Source organism: Marmota flaviventris, chromosome 5 (assembly GCF_047511675.1).
Source record: "Marmota flaviventris isolate mMarFla1 chromosome 5, mMarFla1.hap1, whole genome shotgun sequence".
Taxonomy (NCBI): Eukaryota; Metazoa; Chordata; class Mammalia; order Rodentia; family Sciuridae; genus Marmota; species Marmota flaviventris.
In genome coordinates, this window is record NC_092502.1 from 131951949 (window position 1) to 131973848 (window position 21900).

The following is a 21900-nucleotide window of genomic DNA, read 5'->3' on the forward strand; positions in this document are numbered from 1 at the left end:
TGATAGTCTACTAAGTTTTAAATTTTTTCTGACAGAAGACAATCTGCAGAAATAATATTGAGGACTAAAAATATCAGCTCAGTTATCAAAAATTGTTCAAGGAAGCTATTAACTAAATGAATTGTACGCTTACTTTTCTTAGCTGGAAATATTTTTCTGATTCCCTATAATTATATGATGGACATTCATACCTTTTAAGAATTTAAGGAAAATAATTTTTAAGAAGAGTATTTATTTCTCAATTATTTTTTCTTTGAAATAAATAAATTTGAAATAAGTTTGAACTTTTTTCCAAGTTTTGATACTTAAACTTGGATGGTAAAGAAACCAAACATGTAATATCTGAACCTATGCCAATACCTATAATAAAATCCGTCTATATCCAAACAACTTGAAATCTCATACAATTTTATGTCTAATATCTTTTTCAACACACAGATTTCTACCAGAAAATGAGTTAATATATGATTGATAGAAAATCCATGTAAAGATAAATTACTCAGTTCCTTGTTTAGTAATCTCATAGATTATACCCTGAAGTTAAGTATTACAATGCACTTCTACTCTATTATTCCTGTATTTTTATGGACAGAGGAGAAATGAGTGCTAATGCACATCACCGCTGAGGAGTCTCCATTATTCTTTAGTGACAAAATGTGTTCATCTCCACAGGGCAGAAAACAAGAGCACTAAAGATAGATCACTTTCACATGAGAAACAATTTGCCCATTTTCCCACTGATAGGACTCAGTCAAATGGAATGATGTCTTTCATACAAAGTTTCAGTTTTTAGCCAAAGTGAAAAATACATTTAGAGGACAGCTCTTCAAGGGCAAAAATACAGTGGTCTTTATAATTGAACTACACCAAATTATTTTGGTTTTATAACCAGATGAACCATAAAGAAGAAAAATGGTTGTTCAATTATCAGAAAAAGTGGTTATTTCTGATACTTAAACTACAATTTGCAATCCTAGCCAAGTGTACTGGCACATGACTCTAGTCCCAGTGACTGAGACAGGAAGATCATATGCTCCAGACCAATTTAGCAAGGCCCTAAGGACTTAGTGAGACCCTGTCTCAAAATAAAAGTTAAAAAGAGCTGGAGATATATCTCAGAAACTTAAAAAATGAGCCCCAACTAAGGGCCACTTTGGGGCTACAACAGTAGTGGTGTGTAGATGCTATAGAGATTGTGAACTGCTAGAACAAAATGCTATGTGTACCATCAGCCCCTTAAAAACAAAAAGAATGCTTCCTCACTCCTGCTTAGAGCATGCAGGTCAATATAATACACTTTGTAAATTATATCAATCCTGTTTTCTAATCCTTTCTAAAGTTTTCCAATCTGCTATTCAAATATTCCTCTGAGAAGACATAACATACACACAGAAAATGTCTCTCATTCTTTCTTTTTCTATTATTCTTCCTTTTTCAACCTCCATTTCTCTATTTATAATCATATTATTATTATTTGAAGTACTGGGGGTTGAACCCAAGGGTGCTCTTCCACTGAGCTACACACCCAACCCTTTATATTTTTCATTTTGAGACATGGTTTCACTACATTACTGAGGCTTGCCTTGAACTAGCAGTCCTCCTGCCTTGGCCTGCAAATTCTCTGGGATTATAAGCATGTGCCGACTTCCTTGACTTCTTTCCATATTTCTGTCTATACCTATCAATAAATCAGTAAATCAATCATCTGTTATTCTATCTACACATAAGACCATAGAAAATGTTTTAAATGCTACTAAAACTTTTGTAGCAAATCATTCAAGAATTCTCTATTGCCTCTTGAACAATATCTTCTTTAAGAAAGACCTATTTATAAATATGTAACAAAATATTATTTATTTATAATTTAATGCAACCAGAATTTAACAACTATTTTAAGAACTAAAATCATTTTTCACTGATGTTTAATATTCTAAATACAATGGTTTTGGAGTTACTAAATTCTAAGCTGGAAAGTTATACCTGTCATTTAAAAATTATAAACCTCAAAAAACTATTTAACCTGTGTTAGTTCTGAGTTCATTCATTCAATTATAAATATAATGATTCTGGCTTATTTCACAAATTATTGAACATATTGAATAAAAACAAATGAAATAGTTCTATGTGATGAAGAATGACTCTACGTATCTACTGTACCTACTCTATCAGTTTATCCTGGCACAGTGCATTGCATTCAATATATCTTTCAAAAGGCCGAATGCCCATATTGAATTCTCTGTTTTACAAACATATTTAATATAGTGCATATATAAATTGAATTTTTCAAATTTGGGGAACTTTTTGTTCTCAAAACTATTTTGTAAAAATTAGTGAAATAAAATGGTAGCTTGGGAATTGTGATAGGAACTTGTAAACTGTGTGTGTGCAATGTAGTTATTTCAGTGAGGCTTCTCAAATAGCATATTGGAAAAGCATCTGAAAAATCTGAACTTATAAGATGGAAAATAAAAAGTTTCAAAATTTTTCTAGTGGAATATTGACTTTCCGTACTGTAGCTTTAACAGTTCAGTAGGAATAGAACTGAAAAATGTTGCTTATATATTGTTTTATTATAACATTTTGTGTGGTATGAACTACTGACATGACTAACAGGGATTCTGTATTTGAAATATTTCAGTGTATTGTGCCTATAGTTTTATCAGTCCATGGACGTTTTTAAAGGTAGTATATGAAAACATTTCTAGAAAAAATTGTTATCTTATTGATTGGCATGAAGTTAATCAAAGAGAACAAACTTAAATGATACATATGTGAGTGTGAAGAAAACATTTCCTTGTCTTAAGATTATTAGTTATGAAAAAAGAAGCCACTATTTTAAGCCCTATTATTACCCTCCAAAAATGAATATGGTAAAGGGTATTGGGGTAACTTACACAAATTAAAAAAAAAATTTGGATAGAAATTCCCGAAAAAGTTGGAACCAATTTCTTGAAAGGGGCACATATCAGGAATTGAATGCCATCCACAGGACAGAAACACATTAGTGAAGATTGTTCTCTCTGCTACTGGGCAGAGGAGATAAAATTCTTGAAATAGAAAAAAAAAAAACAGTCATGAGATAATGCAGGATGTCTTAAGTAATAAGCAAGAAATACTAGTGTCTTAGACTATGAAAAGTTGACATGAATTTCTTTTTCTAAATTTGGTAATCATTGTTTCTTTGTTAATCAATATATAATTTAAACTATTTAAAAATCTAATGGATGTGATCCATCTGCAGCTAAGAGGTAACCATTGTTAGATTTGTGCAGTGCATTCAGATTTCAGGCTTCAGCAGACTCCCCTTCCGGCTATGGACAGGCTTACACAAAGTCCTGGTAGTTCATCAGTCATTGGAGATTACTTCTGTAGCCCTTATGTAACACTTAATTTGAGAACCATGACCTTATAAAAGTGAAATCTTGATAGAATGTGGACCTGATAATCACTTTATCTAAAAGAACCAAAACAATATTTTTTTTTTCCAGATAAAATGTGTCTGAATACTTATTACACATTGGGGAATATTTGGTTTTTGAATAAATAACTGACATGTTATAGAATTCCATGATACTGAGACATTTACACTGAAGTCACTGAGTTTATTTGCATTTTCTCACCAATCATATTCTACTCTATTGTGTGTGTGTGTGTGTGTGTGTGTTTTGCTGGGTATTGAATACAGGGACTTGTGCATGTGAGGCAAACACTCTACCAATTGAGCTGTAACCCCAGCTGGATATTCTACTCTTATTTATATCTGCCACATTATCCATGAGTTCACTGTTACATAGACATTGCTTGAAAGTGTGACTTTATGATGGTGCCTTTGTTCTTGTCTAAGTAATAGCATTTTAGAATGTGGAACACAGACACTGTTTTCATTGAATTTAACATATAATCATCTATCTCATCCATATTCAACAACATACATTACCATCTGCTACCCGTGTAACATGTGTTACTTCTACTTACCTATTTTGTTACACCAACATTCATAAGCAATTATGTTGTATTTTTCCTTAAGACATAGCTTTTCTTTGAGTGTTTCTGGCAAATCCATATTTTCCCTAAATAACATTCTTATACATTTTCATGAAGTTGAATAGATCACTTAAAAATTAAGATTTTGGCCATAATCTAGTATGATTTTGGATTTTTGCTCCAAAGTGGATTAAGATTGAAAATAAAAGGAGGACAGCCAAATTGGAAGCCAAATGCATCACTAGGAAAAATCATGAACAACTGAGACCATTGAAAGTTCCTCAGTAGTTAGTGTGTGTGTGTGTGTGTGTGTGTGTGTGTGTGTGTGAGAGAGAGAGAGAGAGAGAGATAACTCCTTAATTGTATTTATAAAGGAAATCAAGTAAAATGTGTTGCAAAATCTATCAGACAGAGCTGATAAAGACTGGTAATGGTTTTACACATTCTATGGATACCATGAGCATACAGGCCTATTGTATGTTGGATAATTATACTCAGTATTATTTTTCTATAAAATTAGACCTAAACATCACCATAAAATGAAAATATGTGTGTCATTATCTTATTTGCTAACACACAAATCTTCTCTTTAGACTGAAATTTCTTTATCTTCTGCTTTTGCTGTCAATTGAAGATATTAGATAAAATGTAAATGTTAGAGGCCACTAATATGTTTGTCTCTGTTCAGAAGTAAGGATGATATGAAGAAGGGCAAGTATTCACAGAATGAAGGTCATAAGCAGTACTGAGACACTTCAACTGTGTATTTTCATTCTATTATTTAGAAAAACTCATGAATAAGAGAACTATCCTTTGATTTATCCCAAAGAGGGATATATACATTGACACAGGTAAACATCACTGGATTTTTCATAGTTTTTAAGCATCCTATCTTGATAAGCACTATGCTGATGCTTTATAAGAGTATTTTGTTCAATACAACTTCACACAAATTTTGTAAAATCCCTGAACATGCACAGAAAATGTCTGCAAAGGAGTGCATCAACAAATTAGTTATATCTGGGCCATGGTTTTCTTATTATGTGCCCTTAATTTTGCTCTTATTATCTTTCCTCAGACTCCAAAATTATCTTTATTAAAAAATGCATTAATTTTAAATTAAGAAAAAAGGAAATATTACAGCATCCTAAGTTGTTTTTCTAAATGATGGTAAGCCCTATTCTATTCAATACCTATTCTTCATCTAGGTATGTATTGTATTAATAACTTAGAAAGGTATCTCTGAGAATAAAATTTGTCACATAGCTAAATCACATGATTTTGATAAGTGGTAGAAAAGTTGTTTTATCCAGTTTTTTTTGACAAATTCAAATTTTAAAGTGCATCTTGTGGGTTGTAATTCCTTCATGTATGTCAGTAATATAGTAGAAAACACTAACCCTTGATATTTAGTAAGCATTTTAATGACTCATCAGTACAATTGAGGTCCTTTAGTACAGATGGTAACAACATTCTGCATATATTTAATATCTTTCAACAAGTAGGCATTATATTATTTGCTAACACACAAAACTTCTCTTTAGATTAAAATTATTTTATTTTCTGCTTATGTTGTCAGTTGAAGAGATTAGATGAAATGTAAATGTTACAGGTCACTAATATGCTTGTCTCTCTTCAGAAGAAAATATGGTATGAAGAAGGGAAAGTATTCACAAAATGAAAGTGTCTTCATACAATGACTTTGATACCTCTAAAACATTACGTACCACCAAGCAAGTCTAAGTTTCAGGTAGGTGAGTGTGGAATGCACACTAGATTCTGCTAGAGGCTTTTTTCTGTAAGATAGTCTTTTAGGACATTAACAGGAGACACATGATTCTCCATATGTGCTTCTAGAAATTTTATTTCATTTTATAAAATGAATTGGCCAATAATCAAAAAACCTTGAATTTAAAATCAGACTAAGTTCAATTCTAGCTCTTTGGTTTAGCCTTTTGGACTGAATCTTTCTCTTATAAAAGATAAATGATCTATGAAAATAAAATCCTTCACAGCAGTGGAATAAATAACTTTTCTATTTATAAATAGAAGGGGGGGATTTTTATTAATATAATTGGAAGGTTCATCAGAAAAGATTTGTATGTGGTTGGTGAAACATACACAAGTGCATTCTAAGGCTTATAAGCCAATCTTAACTGTTCTTATCTGAATTCTGTGTAATGCATACATTTGGTTTGATATTATGCAAATAATGTTATTATGCAAAATATATATAAATAATCTAAATTTTGCAAAATATTTCTGTGTGCATGTATTATTTAAATACATCCTATTGTATGTGTTTTCAAACTTAATGAATTTTACTATATGATGGACCAATAATAATGATGATGATAACTGTGTAGTTTTTTTAAAAAATATAATTAAAATATTTCTTTTTAAATTTTTCTCATGATAAAATTCTGTAGATATTGAGGTGTCTGACAATTATTTTAATTTTAATAATGTTTTCATGTGGAGTTTTGCATTGCTATTCTGGACTCCCTTTCATCTGTTTCAGCTCTCAACCATCACCTCTGGTGGCATGGAGACAGTTAACATGAGTCATTCTGTTTTGTATAGGTAACAATGATGACATGGAAAACTGAGCAATGGAAAAAAGTTCGCTGCAAAATCAACTGCAGCTTTTCATTGACCAAGGCAAGCAGAAGAAACTCAAGGAGTTTTTACGACAATCACTAAAATTCTCTTTTTTTAAGAAAGTTTATTTTCAGTACTTTGAAAGGTGTAGTACTGACATTTTAGTTTGAATTTCAGGGAAGATTTAATAAGTCTAGAATGATTTCCTTAAGTACTATTTTAGTATTCTTCGTTGATATTATCTCAAAAAATCCACAACACCAAAACTCGATGACAAATTTGAGAAAGGGTGTCTCTATGTCACACCAGTGTAGGACATTTGCAATGAATTAAAAGGTAAAATTTTTACCGTGTTTTCCTAAGTAGCATGTTGTTCAAAAATGAAGCACTCATACACAGAAAAAAAGGAAAAGTTCACTAAAGTATAGTACCATTGGCTCCAATGCAAAGTCCAACTGTACAAATATAAAAATGTACATATGTGTGATAATTTATAACAACTAGTCCAGTGTATTTGTTTTTGTTTGTTTGTTTTTATATTTTCCTTTCCTCCCTAAGAAACTGTGCTGGGTCTGGAGATATAGCTCAGTTGATAGAGTGCTTACCTTGCATGCACAAGGCCCTGGGTGCAATACCCACCCATCCACCCCCCAAAAAGAAGAAACTGCACTGGATACTTGTTTTCTCCTAACCCAATTCTCCTAATTTAAAAATGCTATTATCAGGTCCCACTCGATAACTCTGTGAATAGTGTGACCACACAGCAAATTCCTTAAGTGCCTCAAATCCAGCATTTTCAGAGGTACATTGTGCATTTGTTGGGTGACTCCTTAAATTCAGAATTTTGCAATTCTGTCTTAATCATCCTCATCCTGAAAAAACTAAATATTATCCATGTCTTCTAAGGTCATTCCTGATAATTTTGGTGTCCCACACATGTGACTGGTTTTCCTGGTTTTCCTTAATGGGTCAGAGCTTTTAATGACCTTACTGAATATCTCATCCCTACATTTAACTTTTAAATTTTGTGTCTAGCTTCCTGTTTATATCATCACTTCCAACACATGCAATCTTCTCCAGTTTTCTCCCATTATTTAATTCACTGTCCCTGAACAATCTGACAGAGGTACACTGAAGGCAATTCCTGTGAATGCACCTTTCCTGGGGGACTACAAGTAAGGTATGGATGACACTCCCAGGATAGGAACTTGGGGGATTTTGATCATGTTTCACTCCTTCCAACAGCTGCCAGTCTACTAATTTTCACAACAAATCTGGTTTTAAGGCCACTGTTTCCAAGGAGGCAGTGAAATTGAGGAAAGGGACATCAAAATAAGACAACTAATAATATAATAAATGATATTAAACCCTTCAGATTAATTATTTCCCTTCTTCAAAATTAAGAAGTATTGTCTTTATTGTTGAACTTAAAACAATAAATCTTTCTTTAAATTAGCTTTTAAAAGTTTTTACTATTGCACCAAACTGGTGCTAGGGGACTCCAAAATTGTGCCTAATATGTGAAAGAATTTATGACTGATTCTCTCAGGGAGGGGTGAGATAGGCAGCCACACTGGACTTAAGTGACTAGAGATTGTATGACAGTATTCAAAAGAGGGTTTTGAGGAACAATATTAAAATAAGGGATTTCACTGAATTTTATTTATTGTCAACCTATATATATATACATATGTGTGTCTCTCTATATATATCTATACACACTAAATAATATATACTTAATAATACAATTACATGAGGATGGTAGATTGATTATATGTGTGTGTATGTATGTGTGTGTATATATATATATATATATATATATATATATATATATATATATGTATATCCAAGATACACCACCTTCTGGCCTGCAATGAAAATCAAACCTAGGTCTTGGCATATGCAAACTTTCATTTCCCTGATTTCTCCAGAGTTTTACCTATTTCCTCCTATCTTTCACACCTTAAGTCTTCACATTTGTACAGTGAAAAGAACTGCTTAAATGAGAAATATATAGCACAGCAAGGGAAAAACACTGTAAGTTTAGGAATAAAGAATGAAATTAAGTCTGTAAAGTCAGATGAAATTTTTCCAAAAACAAAAAGTAAAAAACACATGAAAAAAAAATTTAAAAAAGCATTTGCATTAGGAAAGAATAATTTTTCTCCCATGAGCTCCTCTTGATAACAAGAATACATGTTATCAAGATTATGGTGGGAATCAGATCAAGTAGCACTAAGGATCAGGTTAACTCATACTGCAAATACTCCAATTCCTGTTGCTATGGAAATAAGATGGCATACTTATGGTAAAGGCATTTTTTAAGGAAAAAAATACATATGTGAAAGAAATAAATGTTAAGGAGATTGTCACATGTGGTATTTTTAGCACCAATACTCTGGAAATGTGTTTATAAGGAGTTTTCCCCTAAAATTATAAAGAAATATGCATGTGTTATTTTTCTGCCTGTCATGAATATATGCATGCCAATTTGAACCCATGTGCTCATGGTAATGGAAGAGAGGTCTTTTAGCCCCTGCTTTCCTTTACATCTCCTGCTGGATTAACTCTATAGGTCAAGGTCCCAATGAACATATTAATTTCTGTGGCTCTAAAGGTATATTAGAGAGAGAAAAAGAGTGAAGTGTGTGTGTGTGGGGGGGGATATGTGTCTGTGCATGTTTGCTTTGTCCAATCATTTGTCTCAGAATTGGAAGGTAGCCTTAGAAATTAGACACACAAAATTCAGCCCCTTGTCCTCTTGATTTTTAGTTTACTCTCACTGTGCTTCTCATAACCAAACCAAAGAATTATGTAAACTTCTTAGAGAATAAGAACCATTGAGGACCTTGTTAAATAGACACTTTAAATTACCAAGGAACTTATTCAATGGGGACTTGCACATACACTAAGACAGACCCTTCAGTAGTGGGATTTAATATCTGATAAGTTTAACAAATCACAAATATACAAGGTGATGTTTTCTTTCAGGAAATTGTGAAAAATATTCTTCTCATGTAAAATCCATCCCCCATCCTTTCAAAAATATTATAGAAATACATTTATGTTATCTATATTCTATTGTAATTGGAACAAAGCCAAGAAAGTATCAAGAAAAGTGATCACCAATAGTATGTATTCAAGAATAGTTTTGAGAAAATTAAACTATGCTGAGTATATTTTTATACTTCTTTGTTTCTCTTTTTTGATATAAAAGATAGATATCTGAATTGGATGTGTTTATAAGCTAACTGGATAGCTAAAATTTTAAAATAATATAAAATACAATGGTTGATATTACAATCAAAGCTCTTAAAAATACAGAGAATAAACACATTTAGCTCTTTGAAATAAGTTAATTTTAAATATGTATAACATTTTTACTTTTCCTCAAAGTTAAAAATCATTAAAGATATGTAAAAGAAATATATGTTTTTGGTGCCTTTGTCTAGTATAACATAACTGTATTTATGTGGGTTTGTCTCTGTGTCCTCTATTTTGTACCATTGGTCTACAAAACTATCTTGGTGAAAATACCATGCCATTTTTGTTACTATTGCTCTGTAGTACAGTATAAGGTCTGGCATAGTAATACCACCTGCTTCACTCTTGCTAAGGTTGCTTTGGCTGTTCTGGGTCTCTTATTTTTCCAGATGAATTTCATGACTGCTTTTTCTGTTTCTATAAGGAATGTCATTGGGATTTTGATTGGAATTGCATTAAATCTGCATAGTGCTTTTGGCAGTAGAGTCATTTTGACAATATTAATTCTGCCTAACCAAGAACAAGGGAGATCTTTCCATCTTCTAAGGTCTTCTTTAATTCCTTTCTTTAGTGTTTTGTAGTTTTCATTGTAGAGGTATTTCACCTCTTTTGTTAAGTCGATTCTCACATATTTTATTTTATTTTGAGGGTATTAGTTTCTCTTTTAGAGGATTTGTCACTGATGTATAAAAATACCTTTGATTTATGGGTGTTGATTTTATATCCTGCTACTTTTCTGAATTCCTGTATTAATTTTAGAAGTTTTCTGGTGGAAGTTTTTGGATCCTGTAGGTATAGAATCATGCAGCCACATCAATGTTTATAGCAGCACAATTCACAATAGCTAAATGGTGGAACCAGCCTAGATGCCCTTCAATAGATGAATGAATAAAGAAACTATGGTATATATACACAATGGGATATTATTGAGAATTAAAAGAGAATAAAATTGCATTTGCCAGTAAATGGATGGAGTTGGAGAATATCATGCTAAGTGAAGTAAGCCACCCCCCCCCCCAAAAAAAAAGCCAAATGTTTTCTCTGATAAGTGGATGCTGATCTCTTGCTTGTGATCTGCACAGATGATAGAAATGGGGTTCCCCTCGGTGGAATGGTCTGGCTGAGAAATAAAAGCTATGAAAAAACTACAGGACACAGAAAGAAGTTTCAAAAGCGAGGGCAGGACCAGCAATCCCATTGGATGGATTGAGCTTCTATGCTCTGGCAAAATGGAGCCTTTGCTTGCTTTATTTATATCTATTTATATCAGGGACATCAAAAGAAGGGATAATGTTTCAAGGGTGGAGTCAATACCTCATGGTGTCTTGCAGTCTGCAGGCTGATTCACATCTTGGCAGGTCACACCCATCTCAGGTGCTGTGTGGGATCTCTGGCAGAGCTGGAGGGGGAACACCTTCATCAGGGGATAAATACCTATGGGGGTGCCATGGGAGGTTCCCAATGCCATACATCCCCTCATTGAGGTATTATGTGCAACATAGTCCCCACACAGCCCAAGGGCACCTGTGATATTGATCCATAATGGGAATGGATGCGGAGCATGGGAGGAATGGAGGAACTTTATATATGGCAAAGGGAAAGTAGGGGAAGGGAAGTATGATGGGGGTAGGAAAGATGGTGGAATGAGATGGACATCATTACTCTAAGTACTTGTGTGAAGACATGAATTGTGTGACTCTGCCTTGTGTACACCCAGAGACATGAAAAATTGTTCTCTCTATATGTGCTATACATTGAAATGCATTCTGATGTCATGTATAACAAATTAGAATAAATAAATAATTTTTAAAAAGATATGTACAAGCAAATATCTAGCAAAACATAGTGTTTACAATTTAGTTTGAATTCAGACATTCATGACTGTCAAGGGGAATCACATTAACTCTATGTGTCTCATTTCTAACATTTATTTTTAGTTATTTTTCTTTGAGTTGGGACAAAAACCATCTGCCTTATTTCATTAGATTTTAGTAAGGATAAATGAGAAGATATTTTGGATACACTCTGTGTGATAGTCGGCTTTTCACTACTGTGACCACAATACCTGTCAAAAACAAATTAGACGAGGAAAAGTTTATTCTGTTGTCATGACTTCAGAGATTCTGTCCATGGTTAGCTGACTTCATTGTTCACTGTCTGAGGTAAGGCAGAAAGGGGTAGCAGAGGAAAGCTTCTCAGAATAAGACAGTTGGAAAGAAGAGAGACAGAGACAGGGAAGAAGAGGGTGTGGGAGAAAACATAAACCCTGAAGGCTATACATCCTCATGAGCTCCTTTGTCTAGCCCTGCCCTCATCTGCCTACAGTTGACACATTCAGAAAACCATTCATATTATTAATAGGACTTATAGATCAATGATCTGATTAGGTTATAGCTTTCATAATCTAATCATTTCACCTCTGAACATTTTTGCATTAACACAGGAGCTTTGGGGTAGGGGGCACCTCATATACAAGCCACAAAATTTTTATAATCAATGGAGTATCATGTAAGTATAAACAATTTTGAAGATCTGGCAAAATAAAGCACATTATCAATCTGCAACTTATTTCAATGAAATATTAATGAGATTCTAAATTGCATGTGACCATTGGATAACATACTCAGTATTATGTTCAAATTCTGCTCCAAAGTTGACACAGACATACTGCTGAAATGCATGGCTCTTGATTAAACTGAATAATGGCTGAGGGAATAAAGTTAATTTGAAACTCAGTGAAGACACTCCTTTTGGAGTTTGAAATTATTTGTGCAGGTGCTTCCCATCAGTTGATCTAATTTGATACAGAGATTTAGTAATTGGGGATGCTAAGAGAATGGACAGCTGATCTGTACTTTAGACAAGCATTCTCAAATATTAGAGCAAATCAGCAAGCTTTGGCATCTGCTCGATTATAATCAATAATTGGGCTGCTGTAGCACTCCAGCATCACTACACATCCTTGAAAGTTTTGCCTCTGTGGTCTTTTCCCTAATGATCTGCTAACAGCCACAGTCAACACGACAGGTGGCTCCTCACACACGTCTACTGGTCAGAATGTATGTACTTGGAAAGCATTACAGTCTGAGGATGTTGCATATAGTTCAGTTTTATACCCTTAAAATACTTTTAAGAAAGGAAGAATCACCTCTTTAATTAATAGCCTAAGAAAAAAGGTGATATTTACTGCTGTGACAAGCTGGCCATTAGCAACATAACCATATTCATCGTCCTCTTAAGGGGAACAGTTTAAGTTAATGGGTTATGACAGAAGCCATATTGTTTACAAAATAATTAGGTCATAAAATAGATTAGTTATTAGGCTGTCATACTATAAAATGGAGGTTCTGTGTTATAAAAGGTTGCAGTTTATTGTGTCATTTAAAGTATGCATTGCATATAGGATCATAAATTACACCTTCTTTGTCTGATTGTTTAAAATGTTTGTATGACAATTATGACAATACAATTACCTTAACAAGCTGAAAATATAGTGGTTAATTTCATATGAAATACTGCTAATGTTTAATTAATTTATGCAAAAAAAAATTTAAAATAAATTTTGGATAGGCAATTATACTTATAGGCAACAAATTGCTTGTGTGTAAGTGTAAAAGTGTTGGTAACCTAAATATAAAAAAAATAAATAAATAAAACAGATTTGTCTAAGGAAACTCTTTTCAAACTGTGTGATCTGAAAACATGTTAATTTCCTAAAAGTGATAAAATCTATAAAAGAATGTATATTTATTATAAGAGCACTGGACAAAGACAAGAACCACCAGTGGTACTGGTTTTCTGTGTCTTTGGGGTTTCTTTTAAATTTACTCCATATAATTAATTATCTGTCAGCTCAGTTTCCTAAAGCAACAGTTTTTTTTTAATTCAGTCAAGAAGGAATAATTATTTCAAAATAAATAAAATTAAATATGCACAAGTGTTCTGATGATTCAATATAAACCCTTAAAGATAGATGTAAATTCACTGATATAAATAAACTATTTTAAGTATTGAAGTAAGATTAATACGTTTCTGTGTTCACAAAATAAAATTTTCTTCCTGATTAGTTTTCCAGCTGTGTGTAAAGTTGCTAGTGAAGAATGCATATAATATTTGATATTTCTTGGGAGTATATGCTGCTGAATTGTTGGGTGGCATTCAAACTTACAAGGTATCATCTAAAGTCTAAGGGTCCTTCCCATACACTATAAGAGCCCACTGTTTCTTTTTCTTTTTTAAAAAATATTTATTTTTTAGTTGTAGTTGAACACAATATCTTTATGTTTATGTGGTGCTGAGGATCGAACCCAGGGCCTCGAAAGTGCTAGGCGAGTGCTGTACTGTTGAGCCACAATGCCAGCCAAGAGCCACTGTTTCTTAATGGTGATGTACTCACAAAACATTCAGTGGATCCAAAGAACACTTTTTCATAAATTAGATACTTCCTTATAAGTCAAATTTATTGGACAGAAAAAAAATGTGTTCAAAATTATCATTGATTACTATAAAATGTTTGATATAATACATTCATGGATGGTGGTTCTGGCAGAGTATTGTTAGACAGGAACACCAAATCCAACACCAGAAAAAGATTTATTTATGGTGGTGACTCAAGTATTCTTTCCAGACACTGTACTACTGCCTGCTACTTAGGAATATAACATGGCCATTTATGAGCAAAACAATGAAATGAAGAGTAAATATCTAAGGCTCAGCAAGTTCACTAAAAATGCAAACACACACACACACACAGAGCAGGAATGAGTTAACTTTGGTAGAACATTAAAAAAAAAATATGCCAATTGCATCTACTGAAAGCTTTGTTAAAAGCAATCTGGCACCACATATTAAAATTAAGTATACACATATGACTTATTACCAAAGATTTTTTTCTAGCAGGTGGTAGAATTTACAAAAATTAGTTCAGCATTATAAAATTTATAAATGAAGGCATAGTTACCTGAGCATTGCTTGAATAATCAGAACTTCAAATAAGCCCAGTATATTAAATCCACTTTTATTTTTACTAAGAATTTAAGAGCTTTGTGATATCAATATGCGCATTCATGCCAGTCTCTGGATTTTGATCAGCTTAATTAGAAAGCAGAGCAGTGAAAGAAGTTGAATATTTTAAAAGAATATGAAAGAATAAAATTGTCCTACTAAAAGTGGTGAGTATATTGATAAAGAGCAGAAGAAAAGGAATCATATAGGCATTTGTTTGATTTAACAAAATTTTAGAATTTGCTCTCCTTTTTGGAAATATACATTTTCCCAAAAAATATATAAATTAAGAAAGATTAAAGGTGTGATCTATGAGAAAAAAATCAATGGAAAGAGATTATTTTATAAGAAGGAGGAAATAACAAAAGAAATAAAGAAAAAGCTAAGAAACTAGGGAAAACCATAATCAATGAAGTCATGTACTTTTCTGAAGTTATATTTTTGATCCTGATGTCAACATTTTGTCTCAATTTGAACTTTCAAGCATTAAAAACTTTTATGATTTTCTGAGCCAATTTTAAGGAGGCTTGAGTCAGGTCATTGTTCCTAAGATTTAAATTCATCTTATCTTTATGTTTCCACTTTTATTCCTTGGCCTTCAATAAACCAATGAAATAATTGTGCTGAAATTATCACTCTCGATTGTGTTGCATACGAAGCTCTAGAACTATGCTTTTATAAAACAGAAGTTTTTGCTTTAGAATAAAGCGTATGTGAAAATGCTTGCTCCTGGTAAACATGACCTGTATGAATCATTAATGACAAGGGAGAGATCTCCTGCTAAGAAAATAAATGATCTGCTTTCTGCTGACTGGGAAGCCCTGACTTTTGGTTATCAGGCAAGGTGATAGGATCAGGCATCAAATAAGGTCATAGAAATAGAAGACTGCTTAGAATTTCTAGTTGGAAGATTTATTTTGCTCTATGTTTTCGATAATTCCAAGAGGTCAATGCCAGGAGTGCTACAAACATCTGCAAACACTAATAAAAATTGCTGCAGTACAACATCATTTGAGGAAACTCGAGATAAAGGTCAAAGAAGCCAATTTTTCATTTAGTATTTCTTTCGACCTAACTAATAGTACAATATCCTGAAAATGGTTTAGAATACCATATTTAATTTGAAATGTCCCGTACATAAAACACTTTCTTATAAATCTCCTTGGAAAATGGTGAGATCTTAGCACAATCGATCTCTGTCCAAGATTTTTCTGGTGATTTGAAACATTTTACTGGTAATACTGAAAATTTTATTGCTATTCTAAACCAGATATTGGTACATTAAAACCTACTTAGAATTCATGCTTCTTATGTTTTAAGATTATTTTTGATAATGTTACAATGTAAGCTGTTTTTATAATTTCATGTGGCATTTTACATTTTAGATTTATTTCTGGTTTTTATTATTTATGAAGAGAAAACATTAAACATCTTAATCTTTCTATGAAGTCTTCGGCCATTTCTTACAACTTGTTTTGAACAATAGTTTCTGCAGGTTTTTCTTTAAATATTTTTTCACAAGAGAAAATATATTTTATAACACAAAACAAGAAGATACTCAATTTCTTCATAAATATTGTATTTGGAATTAGAGCCTATGGAAGTTTATTAGGTTATAAATGTGGAGCCTTCATGAATGGGGTAATTGTGGTTGGAAAAAAAAAGGACACCCCCTCAATCTCTCTCACCTTGTTTCTTCTGAGTTAGGTTACAAAGAGAAGTCAGTAGTCTGCATTCCTGCAGAGGACCCTCTGCAGTACCAAAGCGGGGCACATTGATCTTGGAATTCCAGACTCTCCAACTGTGAGACATACATTAATTTTATGTCTAGGCCTCTCAGTCTATATTACTCTTATTGGAACCCAAACTGATGAGAACTGGGCATACACAGTGGTTTGCTTCATACATGAGGTGTCCAGGTCATTGAAATATTGTGTAGGGCCATCTTGGGGCGAGAATGGAAAAGGTAGATAGATGTGACAGAGACTGTGGCCTAATAGTACAAAAGTACTATTAGCCCCTTAAAATTGCTTTCCATCCCCTACCTAGAGCATGTAAAGTCAATGCAATACACTTTATAAGGCCTCTGCTAATAAAACTGACCCTCCTGTCCTCCATGGACAGACATTACCCCAAAATGTAAGCACAGTTCCCTCAAGAGGAAGAGGCCACCTTTATTACCATAGAATGTCTCTGAGGAGAGAGACATTACTCATGTGTTTTACATTGATGAGGAAGAAATCTTCTCTCTGGGAAGGAGCAATTAAATGTCTGTAAAGTTTGAGGCTACTCAATATGCAAGCATCTTTGAAAAGAGAATCTGGAAGAAATACCACAAAGAGTTGTATCCCAACAAAAAACAAAGTCTGTTTGCTGTATTGAAAACTGTCAGTTTTGATTTCTAGATAGAAGATTCAATATTGCACTATTTGTTGCAAAATTCAGTATTTTTTAAATAAAAAAAGTTCTATACACTGTTCATGTAGTGATTACAAAGTTAATTAATTGTTGCTAATAGTCCACTTAGTGCAAAGACATTGTATTGATTTCCACATGGAATGTGGTTTTTAACCCCCTTTTCCACAGTCTTATTGCTAATTTAAGATATACTGAGAGTCAAGGAATACTGAAGAAATCTAGATAAGTTCACATGAGCTTCTGTGAACATCTAAAAAATGTGCAGATCAAGCAGTTTTAATTTCATGTTTAAATTTTACTCAAGGGGGATTTCACAAAGCAAAATGGTTTTATAAGAGCCATAAAACCAGAAAAGCAAAGTGGGAGCTCAAAGCTAACCCAAGGATAATGACTGATGGAAGTAGAAGTGAAGAAAGAGGTGGTTTATAGCAGACTCCAGGAGTCCTTATTGGGATCCTGTAAGGCTGGTACTCAGATATGTGAGGTGCAGCACCCTGTGATTATTATTGAAGCCTGTAATGAAGGGTTATAAACTGATATTGGAATTGGCAAAAGGATAGAAGCTGGGGTTAACTCCTTTTATTGCCAGGCTGAACATGAGAAAGGGAAGAGAAAGAAAACAAGAGTATATAAGCAGTATATAAAATAAGAGTATATTAGCAGGTGAAAAATTCTTATTTATACACTCTAGGGCCTCCTACTGATATTATTGTGAGGACTAAGAAAAATAATTTGTAAAGTCATAGTCCCAACATTTCAGGGAGGATTTCTAAGAATAGATTTGAAGATTAAAGGCAATGAGTCTTTGGCAAAATTAGTAACTTCAAAGTACTTTTGAGGAAATTTTAATCTATTTTAAAGGAAATATCTGCTGAAATTCCTAATTTTCTTTGTTGAAATCAATTAACTTCTGGGCCATGTTTTTAAATATTTGTTCTAATGGAAACACAGTAATGGTATTAGAAATTGATGTTTGGCAAGGAATAATCTCTTTCACAGTATATTTTTATTGTGGGATGCATTCTTTGGAATGAAGAAAAGATTTGATTCAATTTCTTTAATTTGTACACAAAATCTAGTGTGAGTCTTAAAAATCTGCTTTTAATTATGGTCTTCCACATTCCTTTTCCACTTTGCCCATATTCATAGTAAAATGCACAGTGTTTTGTGTTTTACTTTCTGTTTCTCAAAGAGAGTACAGGATAAGAAAGTCAGATAGATTTCAATTAAGACTTTTCTCTTGTGTAGGCATCCCTTAACATTTTCTTTCAGTTTATCTGAAATTCGCTTAATTGGTATTTTTAAATCTACTGCAAAAAGTTGTTTTACAGTTGGCTGTCACTAATGAAAGACAAAGTGGAGAGGCAACTTCTTTCCTTTTACCCTGATTCCAGAGGGCATTCAGTGATCACTACTGGGGCCTAGCATGCACACAATGGAAGGGCCCTTTGTGAAAATCAAACATACCTCCTTTCCCACATGTTAGGTTTAACAAATTATTTTAGCAATCATTGCTATAGTTTTGGGATAAATTATTTGTAACTATTTGGCAAAAATCAGTCTGTAAATAAAGACACATACACCAAAATTCTATTAATTTTTTTCTTTTACTTCTTTTTAATAAAATGTACTGAACACTATTGCAATAGACTACATATTAATTTTTCCTACAAACTAATGTACTGATAATTCACTGGCTGCACAATTATATTAGTATTTATCATTTTCATTGTTGCTTGAAAAAAAGCAACACGGGTAATTGCTTATATGCATCACCTAAAGTTAACTTATATTTTAAAAGTTTGAACACATTTCAACATTTACTTGGAATCTCTGTGTTACAAACTTGATGTTTGTATCCACTCAAAATTTATATGTTCAGGGCCTGGTGGTGAGTGAGTGGTAGAGTGCTTGCCTAACAAGTATAAGAAAGAAAAAGAAGGAGAAGGAGAAGGAGAAGGAGAAAAAAGAAAAAGAAGGAGGAGGAGGAGGAGGAGGAGGAGGAAGAGGTCATCTGACAGTGTTAAAACCATCCCTAACTTCCAGTGTTGATTAGTTGAACAGTAAGTCCACTCTAAAGTGGGGTAGGGGTTACACTGTACCACCCCAGTGGGCCCAGTGGACTTGGAGGGCAGAGAACTAAATCAAAGATGATTCTCTAGACATAAAATCTAATGGAATTTTCCTGCAAAATTCTGGATTTGCTAGAATTTTGATTGATACTTGATACTTGTCATCCACTTATTCCTTGTGATTTTTCTCTTTTTAATGGGACTACCAGTTCTATATTTGTCCCACCATTGTATTTGAAAGCACATAACTTATCTAGTTAAGTTATGTGCACAGCTGAGGAGGCATTATCTTGTCTTAGGAAGAATCGAACCTTTAGTTTCACCCATATCTGATTTAGATGATGTCTAGTTGAGACTTTGGATTTTAGACTTAAGAGTTGATGTTGAAAAGACTCAAGACATTTGGCACTCTTAGGATGTGATTGACCTCTTTAAAGAACTACATTGAGAAGTGAAAGAAAGGGTTTGAGGTTTCGCATATTATACACAAAACACTTCCATCTTCTAAAAATCCATGTATTGAAGACCTCTACCACTAGTGTGTCTATATTTGGGCACTGGGCCTCTCAGAAAGCAGTGAAGATTAAATGAAATCATAAAGGTGGTACTCTATTTTATAGGATTCATGTCTTTTTAAGGAGAAACACTAGAGAATGCCCTGCCTCACTCACTACCTTCAGGAGCAAAGAAGAAACGCCATGTGTGGTTGTAGGAAAAGTTGATCTTTTATAGACCAGCAAGAGCTGCCTGATGACACATTTAAATAACAAGCATCTGGATCAGGGACTTTCTAACCTCTAGAACCATGAAAAAAATAAGTGCCTGCTGTTTCAAGGGGTGGTATTTTGTTAGGGTAGTCTGAGAAGTCTATTGCACTCTGAAACACAAAACATGGATAGTATGATAGAGGAAATGCTATATTACACCTATAAGTTTAAATCATGCATCCTAAAATAGTGCACTCTTTAGGAGGAAGGTTAGAACTGTGTTCACAGCCATTTGAGTTCCACTATGAAACTTTGCCTGTGACCTCCTGCATAAAAACTGCAATGCTCAACTGACAGTAGCCAATGTTGAATGATGGAATTTGGTGCACTGGTCATAAGATCCCACAGTAAAGTATATTTTGGGAGAAAGGCAATATATTTTTCAAATAATATTTTTGTTGAGTGTAGACATTGATTTTATAGTTTGGTTATTTAAAATTTTTAGAGATTTAAAAATATGTTTGATAAAATATATTTGATATATAAAATAGATAGTGAATGTTTTCAAATTTTAAAGATTTCCTAAAACTCAGGAGACTAAGGAAAAACAATCAATACTAGTAAAATATGAACAAAAATTTCCTATGATCTGAAAGAAAGGGCCAATGAACACATGAAATTAGTATGAATCTATTAGAAATTGAAAGAAGGCAAACAAAAACAAGATATGTCATTTTTCACTCATCACATTATCAAAAATCAAGGACAGACTTATTTCATTGAGGCTGATAGTCTCCAGTTTCATCCATTTACTGGCAAAAGCATTTATTTTATTTTTTATGGATGAATAATATTCCATTGTGTACAAATACCTCATTTTTTAATGCATAAGCCAGTCCCCAAAAACCAAAGGTCCAGTGTTCTTTCTGATATGTGGATGTTAATCCACAAAAAGAGATTAGGGATAATAGAAATTCATTGGATTAGGCAAAGGGGGTTGAAGGGAAGGGATGGGAGATGGGAATAGGAAAGGCAGTAGAATGAATAGGGCATGTCTTTCCTATGTTCATATATAAATATATGATGCGTAAAACTCCACATTATGTACAACCACAAGAATGGGATCCTAAGTTATATTGCATGTATGTATAATATGTCAAAACACACTCTACTTTCATGTATATTTAAAAACAACAACAACAAAATAAAAGAATGGATAATGACCAGATTGACAAAGACATAAGAAATAGTGTATAGTCACATATTGCTGATAAAAATAAATATTTAAAATACAAACTTGTAAGGTAATTGAGTAGTGACTGCAATATCTTACTGTGTATTCATGTTTGACCAAGATCTCTATTTCCAAAATACATATTTTAAAAATAATAGAATGCTTATAAACTATAAAATTTTAAATGAATAAGATATAAATGATCTAATATAAAATATCATATAAAAATTTATATCCATATAAAATTAAAATGACTGTTGTAGGATGGAATATTGTAATTTCAACAACAGGAATTATAGTCATTACAGAATCCAGTTCCATACCTTGATTTGATAAATGTACAGTGTATACATACCTCAAAACATCACATTGTACCTCAAAAATATGTACAATTATATTAATAGATTTTTTTAATTAAAAAAATACAGAATACATATACATACTAGAGATATTAAGAAGACCTATTGGAGTAAAAAGAATGCTAATAAAAGTGATTTTGATTTTTAAATAAAGGTAGAGAATAGAGGTTATTCACTGAAATTTGCTCCCCCAGTATGCATAGGATTAATTAACTTGCTAAACTATTAAGGAAGGAAGGAGAAAGGGAGGGACAGAG